This window comes from Lacerta agilis, chromosome 7 (assembly GCF_009819535.1).
Source record: "Lacerta agilis isolate rLacAgi1 chromosome 7, rLacAgi1.pri, whole genome shotgun sequence".
NCBI classification, from domain to species: Eukaryota; Metazoa; Chordata; class Lepidosauria; order Squamata; family Lacertidae; genus Lacerta; species Lacerta agilis.
In genome coordinates this window covers 59,092,810-59,112,017 of record NC_046318.1, presented here as the reverse complement: position 1 = coordinate 59,112,017, position 19,208 = coordinate 59,092,810, and the positions used below count along the sequence as shown (strand labels likewise).

The 19,208-nt window shown below is 41.1% G+C and overlaps 1 non-coding gene across 1 annotated transcript; it reads left to right on the top strand.

The window, feature by feature from the left end:
* The first annotated feature begins 14,973 nt into the window (after nt 1-14,973).
* Nucleotides 14,974-15,046, top strand: TRNAQ-CUG. Its single transcript has one exon. It is a non-coding gene; the product is annotated as a tRNA-Gln (tRNA).
* The last annotated feature ends 4,162 nt before the right edge of the window (nt 15,047-19,208 follow it).

Sequence of the window (19,208 nt, the reverse complement as noted above, 5' to 3'; positions counted from 1 at the left end):
TTTAAAAGAAGGGCTTAGGAATGTCAATGTCAATAGGATTAAGAGATATCAGCAAATCTTGTACACGGCATTTTTTCAGCTTCTACTCACTGGAACTCAGTTCTGGCACCTCTTAGGTAGGCACCATTGCCATTACGAGAGAACAAGGGAGGCGTTCATGGTGAGTTCTGGCACCTCTTTTTCTAGAACAATAGCACTGCTTGTACATATTACTTAATTATTGTTGAAATGCAAATTCAAAAGTGGTCTTTCTTTCTGTCCTGCTGCTCCAGATTTTATAAGTGACCATTTCCCAGGGCCAAACTAGATTTAATGTTATTCATATGGTTTGGCTTCATGTGGTTTTCTTCTAACAAATACCTGGCGTGAATGGACTAAGCTCCATCAGAACTGTATATACACACACCCAAGACCAAGCAACATGAATAATATCATGCCTGATATGGCCTTAAGTTGTAAATACTGAACATATGAAGAATTTTCTGTATATACAATGAGTCAGCACAAATATATTTTGCTAAGTATATTTTCCAGGAGAGATGCTTGGAGGAATTTGATGTTCACACTGTGCTTTCTGTGTTGTGATGCCTATTCAGCATTTATAATGCCAAATGGCTCCAAACTTGTTAATTTTTTCTTTCTTTCTAATGAATACTTGAACTCCTTTTGTTTATGTAATGTTTCAGCATCCTCTGAAATGGGCATATATCAACAATATTAACATGACGACATGACGCACGCGCACAGCGCAACACCCCGCCCCTGGAGATACTGGGTGGCGGCTTCGGGAGTTTCTGCAGGCTGCAGAGACTCCCGAAGCCGCCGCCTGCCCAGCAGCCCTTCGTGCCACGGGTGCTCGTGCCTGCGGCTCCACCCTGGCAGTGCCGAAAATAGCTTTTTTAAAAAAAAAAAAGCCGGGGGTGGGGCCACCGCCCAAAGTGTCACCCCCAGCAGGGCGCTGCCCAGGGCGGAGCTCCCCCCACCCCCTTGCTACACCCCTGTTTTTCGGAAGCTGACATTGTCTGGTAATATCCCCTTCTTAGCAAGTGTTTCTGGATCCTGCTTTGCTGCTACCGGTATATGCAAAGAAGTTGTGGCAGCGGCTGGCTCAGAATATGCTGCAGCAACTGAATTTATTGCATATGTTGTGAGAGATCCAGGTTGAGAGGAAAAAGAGCACCTATAGGGAGGGGAGGTGGGTGAATAAAAAGAGATGGGTGATTTATATTATGTGAACATACATTTTGTTATGATTTCCTGCCATTTTTGGAATTAATGCAGAAACACATTAAAAAAACAATTTCAATTTAACAATTGATTTAATCAGTATTTCAGTTAAGAATTATCTTATTAATGTCATCACTGCAGCATTTATAGGCTGTATTTATGGCGCTGTGGGTTACCCACCGCTGTGGGTATTTTTTTCTTTCCTTCTTTTTTTTTGCATATACCACTCTAGCTGCGGCAGTCGCATATAAAAAGAGATTGAGTGCCTTTGTGGGGAGACCATCACTTGTTATCCCTAATAGAAAGGCCTCTGGTCTTAAGGGAAATGTGATCTTAAGGATCTTGCATATTTACATGACCACCACATATGGATCAGGGTTCCATCTACCTCATGGCACTTCCAGCATAGATTTGACCCTTTTCTGTACGTTTTTGCCAGCTTGCTGGGTGTCGGGTACTGCTGGTACATCATCTTTTGTAAATTTTCCTTAATAAGGTAGTAGACAGAGAAGTTCATAGTTTCCCCCCATAGTTTTTCCTACACTGACATTTCTATATTATAACCAATATCTAGAGCCCATTTAATCATTGTCACCTTTACCATTTCATCTTTAGTCTCCAATAACAGTTTATAAATCTTAGAAATTAGTTTCTCATCCTTTCCTATTACAATTTTTTCTAATTCCAAACTGATTTCCCCAAATCCCTTTTCTTTATCTCTTTTAAATAACTCATTCACCTGGAAGTACTGAAACCAATCTATAGTATAATTCTCTCCCCCCCCCCACATGGACCCTTCTCTCTTTAAACTCTATAAAATCCTTGTAGGTAGCCCATCTGTGATCCATATTCAACCTTTTCACCGACACCACCTCGATTGGTGATAGCCATCTTGGGGGTTTTCTCTCTAATAGGTCTTTATGCCTCTGTCAGACAGTGTATATGCTGCTTCTTATAGCGTTATTTTGAAATCCTTTGTGTACCCTTGCTTTGTCGTGATGCAAATAGGCATGCCATTCAAAGCATAGGTCAAACCCTTCTAACTCTAATATTGTATTGGAATCTCTTAGCTCCATCCATACTTTCATCTAACAGTCTCTCCAGTCTTCTAAATGCCAAGGATTATTAAATAACCTCTTTGTGAAGCTGATAAAAGAGAGAATAATTGTAATATGTTATTAACTACAGATTCATGCATTACTATTTTTAGTTTATTGTGTTGCTCAAATAGACAATTCAAGTTACCATGGACCCCCTCCCCCTTGTGTGGCTAATTGAAGTACTTATTTCTACATACCGGTAAATTGTTTTCATAAGTTCAAAAAAATACAGTAAGATTTTTTTCCCTCCAAATAAATCTTCTTGACAACACTCGTGCAACTATCTCCATTTTTTGCTAGAATATAAAAGCAGTGACACAACGAAACATGAATACATTGCACTTCTTCTGATATACCTTATCGAAATGTAAGATAACATACAGATTAGGATGAAAGCCTCAAGCCATATTTCTGAAAGTAAATATATTTGGGGAGTGTGCTTAAGTGCCGTTCAGGATGCTTGTAGCAATGTCTAACTGTTGAATTGCAGAGCAGGCACAGTAATTCTGTCAACCAATAAAAATTCTCCCTTTGCTTAAATATATGTGGAACTTGCAATTTAAATAGGAGATTGGATTGAGATGGGGGTGAACTAAACCATCCCCTCAGCCTATGATTCTGGTTGTAAAAAGTGACTGCTAAAGATGTCAAACCAGGTGGAAAAGCTTAACCTGGCAGATTCCCCCACCCCCATTTTTGGGGGGGAGAACATACTTGCATCATTAAAGAGATGTTCAGGTACAGGAAATGTGTTGCCACAGAAAATAGCTGGAGACACTTCAGAATGGTGAGCAAAGACAACTGTAACAAATAAGATGGGACTTAAATAGGCTTCCCTGGCTGGATATGAGGTCATCAATGTATCTCTGTGTGAAAGAGGGCAAAAGACCATATATTTTGGAATTGGGACTGAAAGATACTGGCCAGTGTGGTGTAGTGGTTAAGAGTGGTAGACTCATAATCTGGTGAACCGGGTTCGCGTCTCCGCTCCTCCACGTGCAGCTGCTGGGTGACCTTAGGCTAGTCACACTTATTTGAAGTCTCTCAGCCCCACTCACCTCAGAGTGTCTGTTGTGGGGGAGGAAGGGAAAAGAGAATGTTAGCCACTTTGAGACTCCTTCAGGTAGTGATGAAGCAGGATATCAAATCCAAACTCCTCTTCCTCTTCTTCTTCTTCTTCTTCTTCTTCTTCTTCTTCTTCTTCTTCTTCTTCTTCCTCCTCCTCCTCCTCCTCCTCCTCCTCCTCTCTGGGAGACTTCAGTTTGATGGCATTGGACAGCTCTTCAGAGAACTAAGCAGGAGAGCAAGATCTGTTGAAATGTGAATGCTTTAAAACTTTATCATGCTCATTTGGTATATACATACAGTGGTACCTTGGTTTACGAACTTAATCCATTCCCGAAGTCCATTCTTAAACTGAAACCATTCTTAAACTGTGGTGCGCTTTCCCTAATGAAGCCTCCTGCCGCCGGTGCCCTTCCACCATTCAGCTTCCGTTCTTAGACCGAGGTAAAGTTTGCAAACCGGGAAACTACTTCCGGTTTTGCGGAGTTCGTAAACCGAATTGTTCATAAACAGGGCTGTTCTTAAACTGATGTACCACTGTATAAAGCAAATCTTGTATCAAGGAGGTATCAGCAAGCTAAGGGTGATCCTGAGCTTACATGAGTACATAAAAAACTTGTAAAAAAGACCGGGGTGGATTCCAAAACAGAATTGAGCACACTTAGTGACTATTGAACGCTAACTGTCTTTTGGAAGAGCGGAATTGAAAATGGGGGTGAGGGAGAATGGAATGGAGTGACCCAAAGGAAGATATGGCTGGAACACAAAACAAGAGCACACAATACTGTCACATTTTATTGCAAGTTCCACTTGTCCCTGTTATCTATCTCTTTGTTGTTGACACCATGGATCAGAGCACGCCAGGCACTCCTGTCTTCCACTGCCTCCCACAGTTTGGTCAGACTTATGTTGGTAGCTTTGAGAACACTGTCCAACCATCTTCTCCTCTGTCGTCCCCTTCTCCTTGTGCCCTCCATCTTTCCCAACATCAGGGTCTTTTTCAGGGAGTCTTCTCTTCTCATGAGGTGGCCAAAGTATTGGAGCCTCAGCTTCAGGATGTGTACTTCCAGTGAGCACTCAGGCCTGATTTCCTTAAGAATGGATAGGTTTGATCTTCTTGCAGTCCATGGGACTCTCAAGAGTCTCCTCCAGCACCATAATTCAAAAGCATCAATTCTTCAGCGATCAGCCTTCTTTATGGTCCAGTTCTCACTTCCATATATCACTACTGGGAAAACCATAGCTTTAACTATACGGACCTTTGTCGGCAAGGTGATGTCTCTGGTTTTTAAGATGCTGTCTAGGTTTGTCTTTGTTTTTCTCCCACATGCAGTGATCATGGAACCCACATATATCTATATCTCCATATATAGATCTATACCTATATTTGTTTGTCTGCCCGTCTCAAGACCAGGACTCTAGAGAACCCTTATTTGCTCCAAGCTGAGAAACTGTGATGCCTGCTCTAAAGAATGATGCAACGTAAGATTAGAATACATTAAAATAATGATACATTTATTTCATACTGTGGTTGTTTATGAATTCTGTGACATTTGTATGATTTTTCAGCAATCAAGCTGGTGGGAACTGTTGGTAAATCAGGCCTGTAATCATCTAACATACTCCCTGGGCCTTGAATCTAAAACCATCTGGACACAATGACAGTGTTCTATTTATTACATACAAATGCTTGGATACTACTGGTGCATAAACAGTAATTAAGCACACGAGTCAGCCATGCATGCCAGATTTGCTAGAATTATCCTTTGAGTATCTGAGATTTTCCATGCCAGTGAGCTTATTGAGGCATTGGCTGGTGATTAAACATTAATGATTTATGGTGCAAGCAGGGTTCATTTACTGCTTACTGAAATATGTTTGACAGCTTCTCTGTGATTTCCCAAGAATTAATACCTTCATGGGTTTTTTTTTTCCTGAGCCATTTTCAAAATTGCTTTCAGCAAAGGCATGACAGAGCAACTTGTATAATAATTGCTTATATGTATAGTTCTAATGATACTGCTAATTGATCAGAGCCATGTGTGTGTGTATATATATACACATACACATACATACTGTTGCACTAGATGTTGATTCCAATTCAATATGCATTGGCTGGACATCCAGCAAGCTGAATTCATTCGGTTGAATTTCTCCTTGAAACCAACAGGACTAAGTCATGACTAAGTCATGTTTAGGCAGCCCTGTTTAGGGAAGCTTTTAATGTTTAATATATTATTGCATTTTAATATTATGTTGGAAGCCGCCCAGAGTGGCTGGGGAAACCCAGCCAGATGGGTGGGGTTTTTTTATTTATTTATTTATTTATTTATTTATTTATTTATTTATTTATTTATTTATTTATTTGACCTTGTTCCATTGATACCCATGGGATCTTGGTTGAGACCCTATTCTCTGTGCCTCCTTTGGCAGTAGCCCAGAGAGTGGCAACAGGAGAATGAGCCTTTTCAGTGTGGCCCCTTGTTTAAGGAACTCTCTCTCAAGGGAGATTTGCTGGACATCAAAATTGACTTTTTTATATACCAGTATATATACAAGGTGAAGACATTTCTCCCAGGCATTTAAGTTGTGAAGCTGGATGTATCTGGGGAGGTTATTCTATGAGAGGATGAATGGGATGGAGGGATTGTTGTTATGGTCTGCCTGCTTCTATTTTGTGATATGGCATCCATTTAAATTATGCACTATATTCTACAGTTACTTGGTAAGTTGTTTGGCCAACTTGTGTAAAGCAACTGATAATTTAAATGAGAAAGCCCAGGAATAAGTGTCTCCATGCCCCTTCATCTTATTTCTCCTTCGTATAAGACAACATGTGCTTATTTGTATCTTTAGAGATAGGTTGGATGAAAACTTTTTATTTTTTTGTTAAATTTTATTTGTATAGATGTCAAGTTCTCCCCAGTGTTCTGTTTGCTTGCTGCACCCACATAAGCCCTGCTGTTAGTTTGAGATTGTCCACCCATCATGTAGGTAGTCATCCCTTTGGTCTTTTGAAGTTGTAGGTCTCTACACTAGGACTGCTTTATTCCATCAACCTGGATTGTCTCTTGCCACATGCTCTGCGTATATCCATTTTAACAGGATGTTAGACTAGATGGGTCATTGGCTTGATCCAGATGGGCTCTTCTTGTGTTTACTCTGGGTAGTGACAGGTGTGGACCTGCTAGGATAGCTTCATCAGAAGACACTGTATTAACTATATCTTCCCTATTTTTTTTAATATGTATTAGATTTATACATATTAAAAACAGGGAAGATATAGTTAATACAGATGGATGCCATATCATCATGTAAGGGAGCTGTTTTCTATAGATGATTTACACTTGGAACTAATCATGCAGCATTAAATATTGAAATCGGCCCAGACCTCATCTGGAAAGTTAAACTGTAAGTGGTTTAAACAGATCATGATCCTGTTTTTGAAACAGCCAACATCTGATTTATTTGATAAAGAATCTTGCCAAGCTGGCACACAGTTATAATAACTATTCATCATTCAAGCCAGCAGTTAGCTGCATTTTTCTCTTTCCAGTATGGACTTTGTTTTATCAGGGTATCTAACTTGTCTCTTGGAATGAGGGAGGCCAACTTTTTGTTTCTAATACTAATCATTTAAGAAAGTGCTTTAGGACAAGACATAGTGTGAATCAGGGATGTTTGCTCTATGTTTGTTCAGTTTAAAATCAAAGCAGAAATAATTCACCATGGTTGGATTCAGGCTGTTAGTGGGCTTAAAGAAACAAGCTCACCAGAAGTTGAGTCCTTTGGTTTCAGTGGGGCTAAGTGCAGCCAATTCAATTTGGATCAAACTCCATGCCAACTCACCACAAAACCAGAAACAGACTCTTCTCGCAGTATTAACTGGCATTCAGGAGCATAGCTGATCCTGGTGAGGTCAGAGGGGGGGGGGTCTTACCTGTTTGTCATCACTGTCTTCTCTCCCCCGTATTTTTTTTGTCTGTCTCCTTTTGCTTAACAATCTAATGACTTGCTATTTCTTTCATTATAATCTGCTGGATTGCTTGCTTCCATTTCAAAATTAGTATCTGCTGTTCTCAATGATTCATATAAGGGGGAGTGCAGATTCTCCAGAGTTCTTAAAGCAATAAATGCTTGGAGCCAGCAAATGTTGGATTAGCAAAGTGCAAAAAAATAGGTGAGCCCAGTTTTCTGGAACTAGGAATTCACTTGGCAGAGAGGCCATCAAGGAGTGATTAACCTGACAAAGGACAGGGAGAGAATCCACCAGTGTAACGGAGGCTGTGTAGTGGCCAGCAACTGGCTGGGTAGTTTGGAAGACAATGGCAAGGTTGCCTGGATAACTGAGTGTGATGGGATAGGAAGATTTGGGGGCTTTTTGCAGGAAGCTTAGAATGGGGAGGGGCAGGCGGACAGGAGGGGGAGTCCTCTGCAAGTGCTGCTGGAAGGCCATGGGTCAGAACCACCTTGGCAGGCTGAGGGAGGGACACAGAGATATCACAGTGCTGTCAGGCAAGGAATGTCCAGAGTGAGGATTTAGTCTTTATTGTCAAAAGTACACAAGTTGGGAAAAGGCATGTTTATCAGTCTTACGTCTTTTAGCTGCTGCTGGGTGTGCATCCGATGAGGGTGTTGCAGCAACAGAGGTCCTGCCCCCAACCTCAGCTTATGTGTCTTCCCCACCTGAGCTGCATGGTAGCAGGAATAGACTGAGTACATGCAACCTGCTTCTGCTCCTCCTGCTTCAATTCTTGCCTGGACCTGGGAGAGCTACACCATCGTGACCTACCTCCTGCACCTGTTCTTCACTCTTCAATCCTGCAGCGTCTCCTGTCTCTGCCTCTCATTTCCTGGCTATTACAGGCTCCCCCAGATCACTGATCCTTTCTTCTAAGTCAGTCTCAAACCCTACTTCTCCCACTGCCCACTTATCAGCCACCAATCTTCAATGTCTAGCCAGTCGCTGACAGGAGATGGCACCCGGGATGATTCTGTCTGCAATGTTGAGCTGCTGCACAGAGCAAGTTACTCTTGAGATGGCAATGCTGTAAGATCTGGAGTCCCTCCATCTAAACTCAGGTGTAAATATGTGAATAAACAATATTTCTTAAAGCTCTGACTGCGTCTTGATTCTCAAAGAAACACAGACCCTGGATGAATGCCTGGAAACCCTCCTCCCACCTGGAATCTTGCCACAGCGCTGCAGAGATTGGGAGTGGTAACAATATTTTATATACCATTCTATTCTCACCAGTAATGAAGTACCTCATCTCATTCCATTGACTGGAATGAGCTGATAACAGAGTGGATTGAACGGTGTACATATGTCAAGCAATGCAGTGATAGATGATTGAACATTGAACTGATTTTATAATGGAATGGTGTCCTATAAGACTTGTTTACCTGGAGGAACAGCAGTGTGTTCTACAGCTGATCCTTACTGATGTCAAAGAAACAACAGAAGAGCCAATGAATGATTACAAGGCAAGGAGAGAAAGGATGGCTGTTCTTGACCTTTGCTGATGTAATGATTCAAGCCCAATACGAAGCTATCTGACCTACCGTACAATTTACATAACTAAAAGCACAAGTGCATGCAGGAAAAGAATAGACATGGCAGTTAGGAGCAGATGAAATGGGGAAATTCACTAAGCAAAGACCATCAATTATTTTCACTTGGCAAATGAACAGCAATAACAGTAAAATGCATATCAGTACCAACTGTGATGTGAAATGCAAGGCTTTAAAACTTCATTAAATTTAGAACGGTAATGATATACCATATGCAGCAGTGAGCGTTTGCCGTTGCTTCTTCAACCTGAGGCTTGTTTTCTTCTCTTGTACTATATGTTTACTTCAAGCATTTCAGCAAAGTCTTCAACAGTTGGCAAATAAGGTGGCTATTTCAACCAGATCCATTTTGTTTGATTCGCTTGTCCCCTGTTGAGTGCAGTTCTCCAATGTTAGCAAGTATTGTTTGCATTTCTAAGATTAGCTGCAGACATTGGGCAAAGCAATTTTGACAAATTACACTTCCAGTGTTGGATATTCCAATATTGCTGTTATGATTTCAAAGGCAACAGAAAAACCAACAGAATTGGATGAATTCTACATCCTTACAGCACAACCTTCCCCAACCTGACGCTCTCCAAATGCTTTGGACTACAATTCCCATCACCTGTGCTGGCTTGAGCTGATGGGAGTTGTACATCTAGAGGTCACCATGTTGGCAAAGGCTGCTCTACCACTTCATGTCCACTGCCCACTCTGGCTGCATACGTCTCCATCATGGGACTCTGCCATCTTTAGGAATGTGAGTTGTCACGAGAGTAAATGACACTATCATACGCACTTATTTTTAAAAAAAGGTAAAATGAGAACTTTATTTTGTCCTCTTATAATGCTAGCTATCTAGAGATACTTTTAACTATTAGAAAAATCAATTTCAGAATAACTTTAGGAGGCTTTCATCTGCCTGTCAGAAACTCAGTTTTAATGAACAAAGTAGAATTCAATAACTTTCCAATCAGGTTTTTGACATTTTTGTGTGAAAGGCAGACACATAAGAGGTACTGCAATTACCGCAACTCCACTGGTGTCCAATTGCTGTCTGAATTCATCCTTTGACCTGAACAGCCATCTATTGGATGCCATAAAACTTTACACTGAGATAAAGAGTAAGCTGAGGCCTTGGGGAAAATGAGGAGCTTTATTCCAAGTTATAGCTTTTCAGCATGCCTGCCATTTTTTTATTGCTATGAGAATGGTTAAATATTCATTTCCTTTTCTCTTTTTGTAGGATGTTAATTAAACCTTTGGGTAGTTATGCACTTTGCTGTCCTTTTTTGTATCCCATCCTGTCTTGGAAAAAGTTAATGCAGAGGGCACAACGTTTTCTTTCTTTCTTTCTTTCTTTCTTTCTTTCTTTCTTTCTTTCTTTCTTTATCTTTCTGTGCTGAAAATGAATTTGTGTTGGCCCGTTGCAAGCGGTCTGGTCATGAGTATATTTGCTTTGAATTATTTCCACTGATTTTGGGTTAATGTGATTGGGAGCTGGACCTCCACTGGTGCACCGATACAGCCAGTGTGGTGTAGTGGTTAAGAGCGGTAGACTCGTTATCTGGGGAACCGGGTTCGCGTCTCCACTCCTCCACATGCAGCTGCTGGGTGACCTTGGGCTAGTCACACTTCTCTGAAGTCTCTCAGCCCCACTCACCTCACAGAGTGTTTGTTGTGGGGGAGGAAGGGAAAGGAGAATGTTAGCCGCTTTGAGACTCCTTCGGGTAGTGAAAAGCGGGATATCAAATCCAAACTCTTCTTCTTCTTCTTCTTCTTCTTCTTCTTCTTCTTCTTCTTCTTCTTCTTCTTCTTCTTCTTCCCCTCCCTTCACGCTCCTGATAAGCGGTAGAGACTGTTTCTGGGAAGCTGCTGCCTTGGTTCTGCACTGCTGAGTGAACCACTCCTGGCTTTATGCAAAAGAATGCCCACTTTGGCTGAATGATCAGGGAACCCCAGTCCCTGCTGCCTTCCCCTTGTCCAAACTACACAGCTATGTCTGCACCCCTGGAGGCACCTTCATTTCTGGAAATGACTTGGTTGTTTTTGTTTTAAGTTTCTATGTAAAAAATATAAATATGTGCTAACCCATTTCAAGGACAAACCATCAGCAACAGTGTTTATGATGCAGATCGGATATTGGAGTGTCATTCTTTTCTACCAGCGGTGCTTGAGGTTGGATAAACACAATGCTAAAATATCAACTGTACAATGCTGATATATCTCCATGCCAGTGCTGAGTGAATTTGACAAAATATGTCTTATAGTGCTTCAAGAAAATGCCTCTTACACTTTGGCAAATCTATAGAGAGGGATATTTCCAGATGACCATATAACAAGGTCACCTTCTACTGGCCAGAATAATCTGAAGAACCAGTTTCCATGGTTTTATGTCTAAAGATCAAAACTAACACATTGACTTTTGTTTAGACATCCATATGAGGACTCCAAGGCATTGCTATAATGGTTCCACTACTCTAGAGGAGTGGCCATACCTTTCGTAACAGCTGCAGCCTCTGAATTACCACCAGGAATAGTCATGTAAGAGGAACCACTCAAGCTGACCTTGCGCCAGTGACTGCTCCAATAACTACGGAACCTTCAACTTTGTTTGGATTTCTGCTAGCTCGGCCAGATCTATTCCCTAAGTATAAACATCGAGATTAAAAAATCTGTGTGATGGAATGCTGAGAATATAAGCACAAAAACGCCACACATTAAAACTCTATATCGGCATGTTGTTGGCACCTCTCCCTGTGGGCCTGTACAATTTTTCACCAAGGTTTTAGGAAATGGGCAAAAGTTATACAGTAGCAGTGCTTTCCTGGTTGCTCACATATTACTTGGCATTTTAGCATTTGAGAATAAAGAAATGGCAACCATTCCCCTAATCCCACACTCATACAATTGAAATCAAATAGCAGCATAGACTCTCTCAATAATGAATTAAAACACCATTCTGGTACAAACTACACTGTTTCTGTTATTTCAGAAAATACAACAAAATGGTTTTTGTTTTTTTTTTTAAAAAAGGATTCAGTTTTACTAAAACATCCTTTTGATTCAGCTGTTAGTATTCTTCAATAGGCCTGGCTCATTGTATAGAAATGTAATCCTTTTAGGGGGGAAATGTGTCCCCCCCCTCTCCCTGCCAATGAGCTAATAACAATGTTCACTTCCTAATAAGCTGGACCGTAACATACATTCTGTATGCATTGAAATCTTTGATAGTGTCATTTTTATCTTGTAAGTATAATCCTGTAAAGGGCTACATCTTAAATGGCAAATTACTTGAGGGTAATTGCAATAGCTTCACATCAGGGGGCTTTTGTTTCCCTTTCTTCATTTAATAAGTGCATATAAAATATGAGACTTTTTAAAAAAACCACCCCCCCCCCCACATACAACAACAATCAATTAATTGCATCTCTGACATGGGAATTATTTGCTGAAAGCCACAGCTTAGAATTCTGTAATGGTATTGATCTGACGACTAAAGATATATTACTTAATGCAAATCACAAGGCTATAGAGCGACTGTAATTTACCTTCCTATAACAGCAATTTATGGTATATCTGTCTGGGGAGCTCAGGAAATAAATGAAGTTATCTCACAAGTTAACTAGCACAATGTTTTAGTTCTGACAATCTAATATAAAGACATGATGCATCCTGTGGTCTTATACATGCCTGGACTATGCAACTGCTATGCGAGGCTAAAGCTAGGAGTTTGTGTAACAGAGGCCAATGCGTCAGATCTTCATTCCATCCTCATCTGAAAAGGGCTCTAGGAACTAAGCATGCCTTGTTTTGGGTTCCGCTGGCCCCAGATCCAGAGTCAGAACACTGGAATCCTGGTCCGACCCCGGCATCTTTCACACACATTTGAAAGCAGAATGGGGATTGATCTTAGTCTGACCCATACTAAGGCTGCAATCCTATCCTACCCTCCGACTGTTCCTATTTTCCAGGACAGTCCTGGATTTAAAGAAGCCATCTTGGTTTCTGATTTGATCCCAGAATGTCCTGCTTTTCCTTAGGTTGTTCCTATTTACCTTGGAGAAATATTGGAGGGCGTTGAGTTATCCAAGCCCTGAGCCATTTGAAGGCCCTGAGCCATTTTTATATATATTGGAAGCCACCAAAAATGGCAAGTGCAACCCAATCAGATGGGTGGGGTACAATAAAACAATTATTATTGAATCAGATGTCCCTATTTTCATTGGAGAAATTTTGGAGAGTATGTCCTGTTTAACAGGGATGGAGCACCATTTTTAGACAGAAGGCCTTATTTCTATCTGGGCAAAACTCTTGGGCCACATTCCAGTTCTGGGCAGGGGCCAGAGGCAAAAGTGTATTAAACAATGGATGCAATTTTTAGCTTTGCACAGTAGTTCCATCCAGGAAACTAGGAAGTATTAACAGAGTTCAGTGATCCATTCCAGCCAGGCAAAAATGCTCAAGAGGTACATGAAATGGTGCCAGTGCAGAATGGGGCTACGGAGAGAGTGCCCTAAGGGCCAGATAAAGAGAAATGTCATTTGGCCCCTGGGTCTTAGGTTCCTCACCCTTGCTGTGCACATGAACCTGGAAGTGGTTCCTATTCTTATTAGGTATGTATAAAATTGCTCTGTTAAAATGTTCTATAGACAACTTTAACCCACCCTTCCTCTGCACTGTTTTCCAGCATTTTTGTTTCCCATATGCCAGAATGTGTTTTTGGTTTCAATGCGCATCCATGGGCTTATAAAGATATTGATTGGGGCTTGTTATAGAGCTAGAACATTATGCATCTTCATTCTGAACATACTTCAAGGTTGCTGAAACGAGAAGTTCTGAGACTTCCAGCAGTAGTGTTACAGTATTCAAATTCAAAACAATTCTCTAGGAACTTTTGACAGTTGTTGGAGTCTGCTGAATGCAAATTCTGTGGCAATTATACAAATTTTAATTAAAAACTTGGAAACCCTTCATCTTTAAGTATATGGTGTCCAGTGGCATCTTAAGGATAACAGATTTAATGTGGCATAAGCTTTCATGGTCTAGAGCCCACTTCATCAGATACATCTGCGCTATCTGATGAAGTGGGCTCCAATGTATTACCATGGATGCCACAATAGATCTGTATTTCTGTAAAGAGCTACAAGACCATTTGTTGTTTTTGCAACAACAGACTACGTGGGGTTCAGTTCTTTGAATGTTCATATTCAGTACTAATAGGCATGTAGCTATTATTTGTTGGAACTTTCTCTGCTATGATGAAGTATTGACTGCAGAAGGTGAGGCATTGACTACAGAAAGGTACATTATTAGCTTTCAGTTCACCACCCACTAAATTATTCCATGCAACCTGCCATGGAAGAGAGCAGAGCTTCAGACCAGAAGAGCTTTGTTATGGCCTACGTTCCCTCATTTCTATAGCCAAGTCCTGGATGGAGTGCTGTGATAAGGGAGTCCCTTTTGTTTGGTTCAAAAATGATGGCTAAAAGTTGCTATAGGCAAGAGATTTAACAGGCTGTTCATAATGACCGACAAGTTCCATCTGGAAAGCAGGCAAAAGCGTAATAGAACACAAATATTGGAAGCCTGAAGTAGAGAAATGGAACTGCTTTTAAGAAGTAGACTTGATAAGTGAGGTTTCTGTGGAGATGAAATGCAAGGGACAAACTGTACACACATAATAAACCATGAATATATTTTTCACTCTGTGCTGCAGGAATATCTGAACAATACTTTTACAGTGGCATTTCTTAAGACACTTTGGGGGAGGCCGTGAATGGGAAGAAAATGCTGCTTTCTTTTATGGGCATGGCATTTAACAAAATACTTGCCTACCGAGGACTGCACTTCATGTATCTGATGAAGTGACCTCTATCCATTAAAACATAGGCCATAATAATTTTGTTATTGCAGAAGTACATAAAACCACACATGGTGTGTGAAAAGTGAACAGAGAGATGTTTTTCTCCCTATCCCATAACACTGGAACCTGGGGTGATCCAATGAAGCTTGGAAGATTCAGGACAGAATCGCTCAGTCGGTAGAGCATGAGACTCTGAATCTCACGGTTGTGGGTTCAAGCCCCACCTTGGGCAAAAGATTCCTGCAGTGCAGGGATTTGAACTACATGACCCTCAAGAGCCCTTCCAACTCTGATTCTTTGATCAAAAGAAAGCACTCCCCCCCCCAGCACATAGTTAAATCATGGAATTAGCTCCCACAAGAAGTAGTGACAACCACCAACTTGAATATCTTTAAAAGAGGATTACACAGTTACAAATTTTACCAAACAGAAACTAAATGAGAACCAAACAAAAGGTTCAAAAATATACTGGCTGTTATGTACTGAGCTGAATCCTAGAACAATAGGATCCAGAATACAGCAGTCTGATTGGTCCACAGGAGCCACCCAATCCAGCTCCAGGTGGAAGTGAATCCGCAACCTGATTGGCCTACAGGAGCAGCCTGGAATTAGCCAATCACGCAGGGCCCATTGTGTAAATAATGTATATATAGCAAACATTTTGCAGAAAGATTCATTCATTGCTACTATGAGCTGAATAAAGAGCATGAAATTCGCACTCGACTCTGAGTATATTTCACCGGCAGTATCTGTAATATAACCACCTCGATACATGTATAATACATCCAATAAATGTTTCACATCTCTGAACATATGCACCTATAATCCTTTAAAGGAACACCTAAAAATGTGAATGGTGCATGTAAGATGACAAGCCCTTGCAATACAGGTTTACTTTTTAGAAATTCAGGATTTCAGTGATGAGCTGGTAGAAACTGTAGTTACATGCAGGGCAGGTGGTTTATAGCATTAGAATTAGGTCTGGAAAATGGAGGTTCACAAGTTCTGTTTCTGTCACAGAAAAGAGGACAAAAAGCATTATTTACTGTTCCCCATCCTTTTGAGTTCTTCAACTTTTGAAACAATCACAATAAACTATCAGTTGCTTTAGATCTTTAATTTTTCATAGACACATTGAAGTGCCTTGTTGGCAGAAGTCTCATACTTTATCAGCAAAAGTAAAAAAAAAAAAATTTAAAACAGTTATGAAGCTGTGACTATTAGCTGTGTGTATTGGAGCAGAAAATAAATAGCTCCAAGACAGTCTAATTGGTATATTTTCAGTTCAAGGTTGTTAAATGGATCGATATAAAAGTCTGTTTTAAATCTCACTTGTTAACCTATGTTAACCTTAAAGTGGCTATATTGTTGGAACTTCAAAACCACAATGTACATCAGCCAGGATGAGGCAGCTGATATCCCCAGTCCTCAACCCTAGGGAGAAAACAGTTTGTAGTAAGAATATAAAAATGTCTGTCAAGTCAGTCACTTGAAGCAGTCTATAGCAAAGAAAGCAGTATGAAGGGTCTGAAAGGAATGTGTAAGTGAAAGTGCCTAAATCCAACGTAACTTATGAGCCAGGTTTTACATCATTTATATCACAGAAGAGTCAAGGTGTTGGTGGATGCAAGCAGTTTTATCCTCAAAATGCCTTGCAAACAAGTCACAGTGAGCTACCGTTGGTTCTCCTACCTCCTTTGGGCCTGCCTGTAAAAGGCCCCGTACAACCGAGAAAAGCTCTGCCGGTTGGTGCAGAGCAAACACACTGGCAAGACTGGAGCACCACATTGGCTCTACATGTGCATTTGCAGCATGCCAGCCTCCCCACTGCCTTGCCCCTTTCTCTCTTGGCAAGCAACAGTGACCTGGCTGCTGGTCAGCTGCCTAGCTAGCTGCTTCAGCCTATATGTTGTGTTGGCTGCAAATATTATTTCAACTACATCACCTTTTAAAATAAAGGCATATGTGCTTTGCCTCTACCCAACAAGCCACTGAGCAGAAGAAATCTTCTGGCTACGAAGTAATAACTGTCACAAAAACCTCTAGTAGAGAGGGAGTTCATTATCCCCGAAGAGACAATCTAACCAGCAGCTGGAAGGGGATGAGAAGATCAAAGGGTTGGGATGCTCATCAATCTAACCTTTGGTTTGCACAGCAGGAACCTCAGTCCATATTTTCAGGTTATATGCAAGGCTCTTTTTTAACCTGTGGAACAAAAAAAAAAGCTCTAATCGCAGGCAGTTCACCAATAAAAGCATTTTTCACACGTATAACCTTAAGAAGCACTCAGAAATGAAAGAAAATGCATTCAGCTATGCACACAGAGGTTATTAGCAGCTGCTTTAATACTACAATACAGAATCTCAGGCAAATAAACTGCCCATGAAACCCCAGTATGTTTACACTTGATTCTTTTCAGAATAGGAGCAGAATTACTGTAAGTACCGTAGGTTCCAAAAACTGGGTTCCAAAAATAGTAGGGTTCCAAAAATAATTTAATAAAGGGAAACATAACAAAATGTCTAGAGTGCTCTTGAGATTTGAAAATGAATCACAAAGGCATCTAAGGAAGAAATGTGTCAGTTATCATATAGATGTTAAGTGTCAGTTACATGTGTGTCACAATTGGGTAATTGTGTGTTCCAGTCACATCAAAGAAGTAAAATTAAAGACATTATTTCTTACTCATTCTAATCTACATGTCTAAAGACTGCCGGAAGTAGAGCATCTGGTCCCATGCCTATAATGCCATATGCAACCTTCTCTTTATGTACATTGCCTACAATATACTGTGAAAGAAAACCTTTCAAGTCATACATTTCACAGTGATTATTTCACTTCCTGGGTGGTTAGGTTTTCTTGGCCCAAAGCCTGGTGCCTTCCAACTGCTGTGTATAATTCTGCTAAAACTGCCAGGAATTATAGAGCCTGGTGTGTCTTATTACAATAAGGCTGGGTTGTTGTTGTTGTTTTTTAAAAAGAAAGACCATCTGTCTCACATTGTTTGCCTTCCTTCGGTTAAGTTTAATCCCATCTCCTGGGTTTTCATCCTGCATCCTGCATCTTGTGCCTGTAAAACCAAGCTCCTCCAAGTCATGCCACTGCCCTATGCAGGGTAGTATCTAGTTGTTTATGTTTACAAACAACCAGCATGGGGGAGGAGTGGTTTGGACCCCCTAGTGTGGGGAGAAGGGGCACTTCAACTCATTGCTTTCTTGGCCTGCAGTTTGCATTATAATGAAAGATCACAGCAAAGCAAACTGTAGATCTGTGGTTCCCAATGTGGGGCACACGCCCACACAGGGGGGCAATTTGATTTTTAAGGGGGGGCAATTTGGAAGCTTGTTTATGGCCTTTTAGACTTCCTCCAAGTGAATATAATTTGAATAATAAGAATTATATGTAATGGGGTGGGGGGTGGGGAATCAGGATTTTGGAGATGCTTAGGTGGGGCATGGCCAAAAAAAGGTTGGGAACCACTGCTGCAGATGTTCCAGCTTCCCCAGTTCAGACTGGGTCCACTGCAGGGGGGAAGAGAGTTCAAGTTCTCCTGCCTCACATACGAGGATCCCAATCCAGATCAAAGTGTCCATACTGACTACTTGTAAAAAAAGGGGGGGTTAAAATAACCACATTTAAGGGCGGAGTAACATGCCTAATATGATGCATGGCTGCCTCCCCCCTCTAATTCATCCCCAGTAACACACCTGGCTGGGAGGAGTGCTATATCTATAGGTGTTTGGTTACTACCTTTCTTACTTTCCATTTGCATCTTGTATATGATTTTCTTAAAAAAAAACAACCCACCATTTCAGCTTGTATCACACCCTCCAAGTGTCCCTGTTTTCCAGGGGCTCAAATGAAGCCTCTAGGTCAGCCTTTCTCAGCCTTGGGTTCCCAGATGATGTTGGACTACCATACCCATCATTCCTGACTGCTACCTCTGCAGGCTGTGGATGATGGGAGTTGTAGTCCAACAACACCTGGAGACCCAAGGTTGAGAATGACTAAAAGCTGCTTGCTTAGTATATTCAGGTAGATCGGGGGTGGGGTGGGGTGGCTAATCCCTGCTTTGAGAGCCTGATATGTCCCCGTAGCAACTTTTTAATGCCTACCCTAAAAGCTACAATTTTTGGAAGCACTGCACCTTTATGTGGATGTAAATAAGTGGAGAGGAGGCTGTGTGTATACGTTGTGTGTATAAAAAGTTAGTCCCACTGGATGAAGATGCACATTCTTACTACTCTTTGAGTCCTTTATTGCTCCTCACCCCTTACACCAATCTGTAGATGACAATCAAATAATAGCCCTGCTTTAAGATGTCTAAACAGGAACGCCCCAATGTTCATCAAGTCCCAAAGGAGCTATCATAGTACAAGTAAAACACTGCTGAT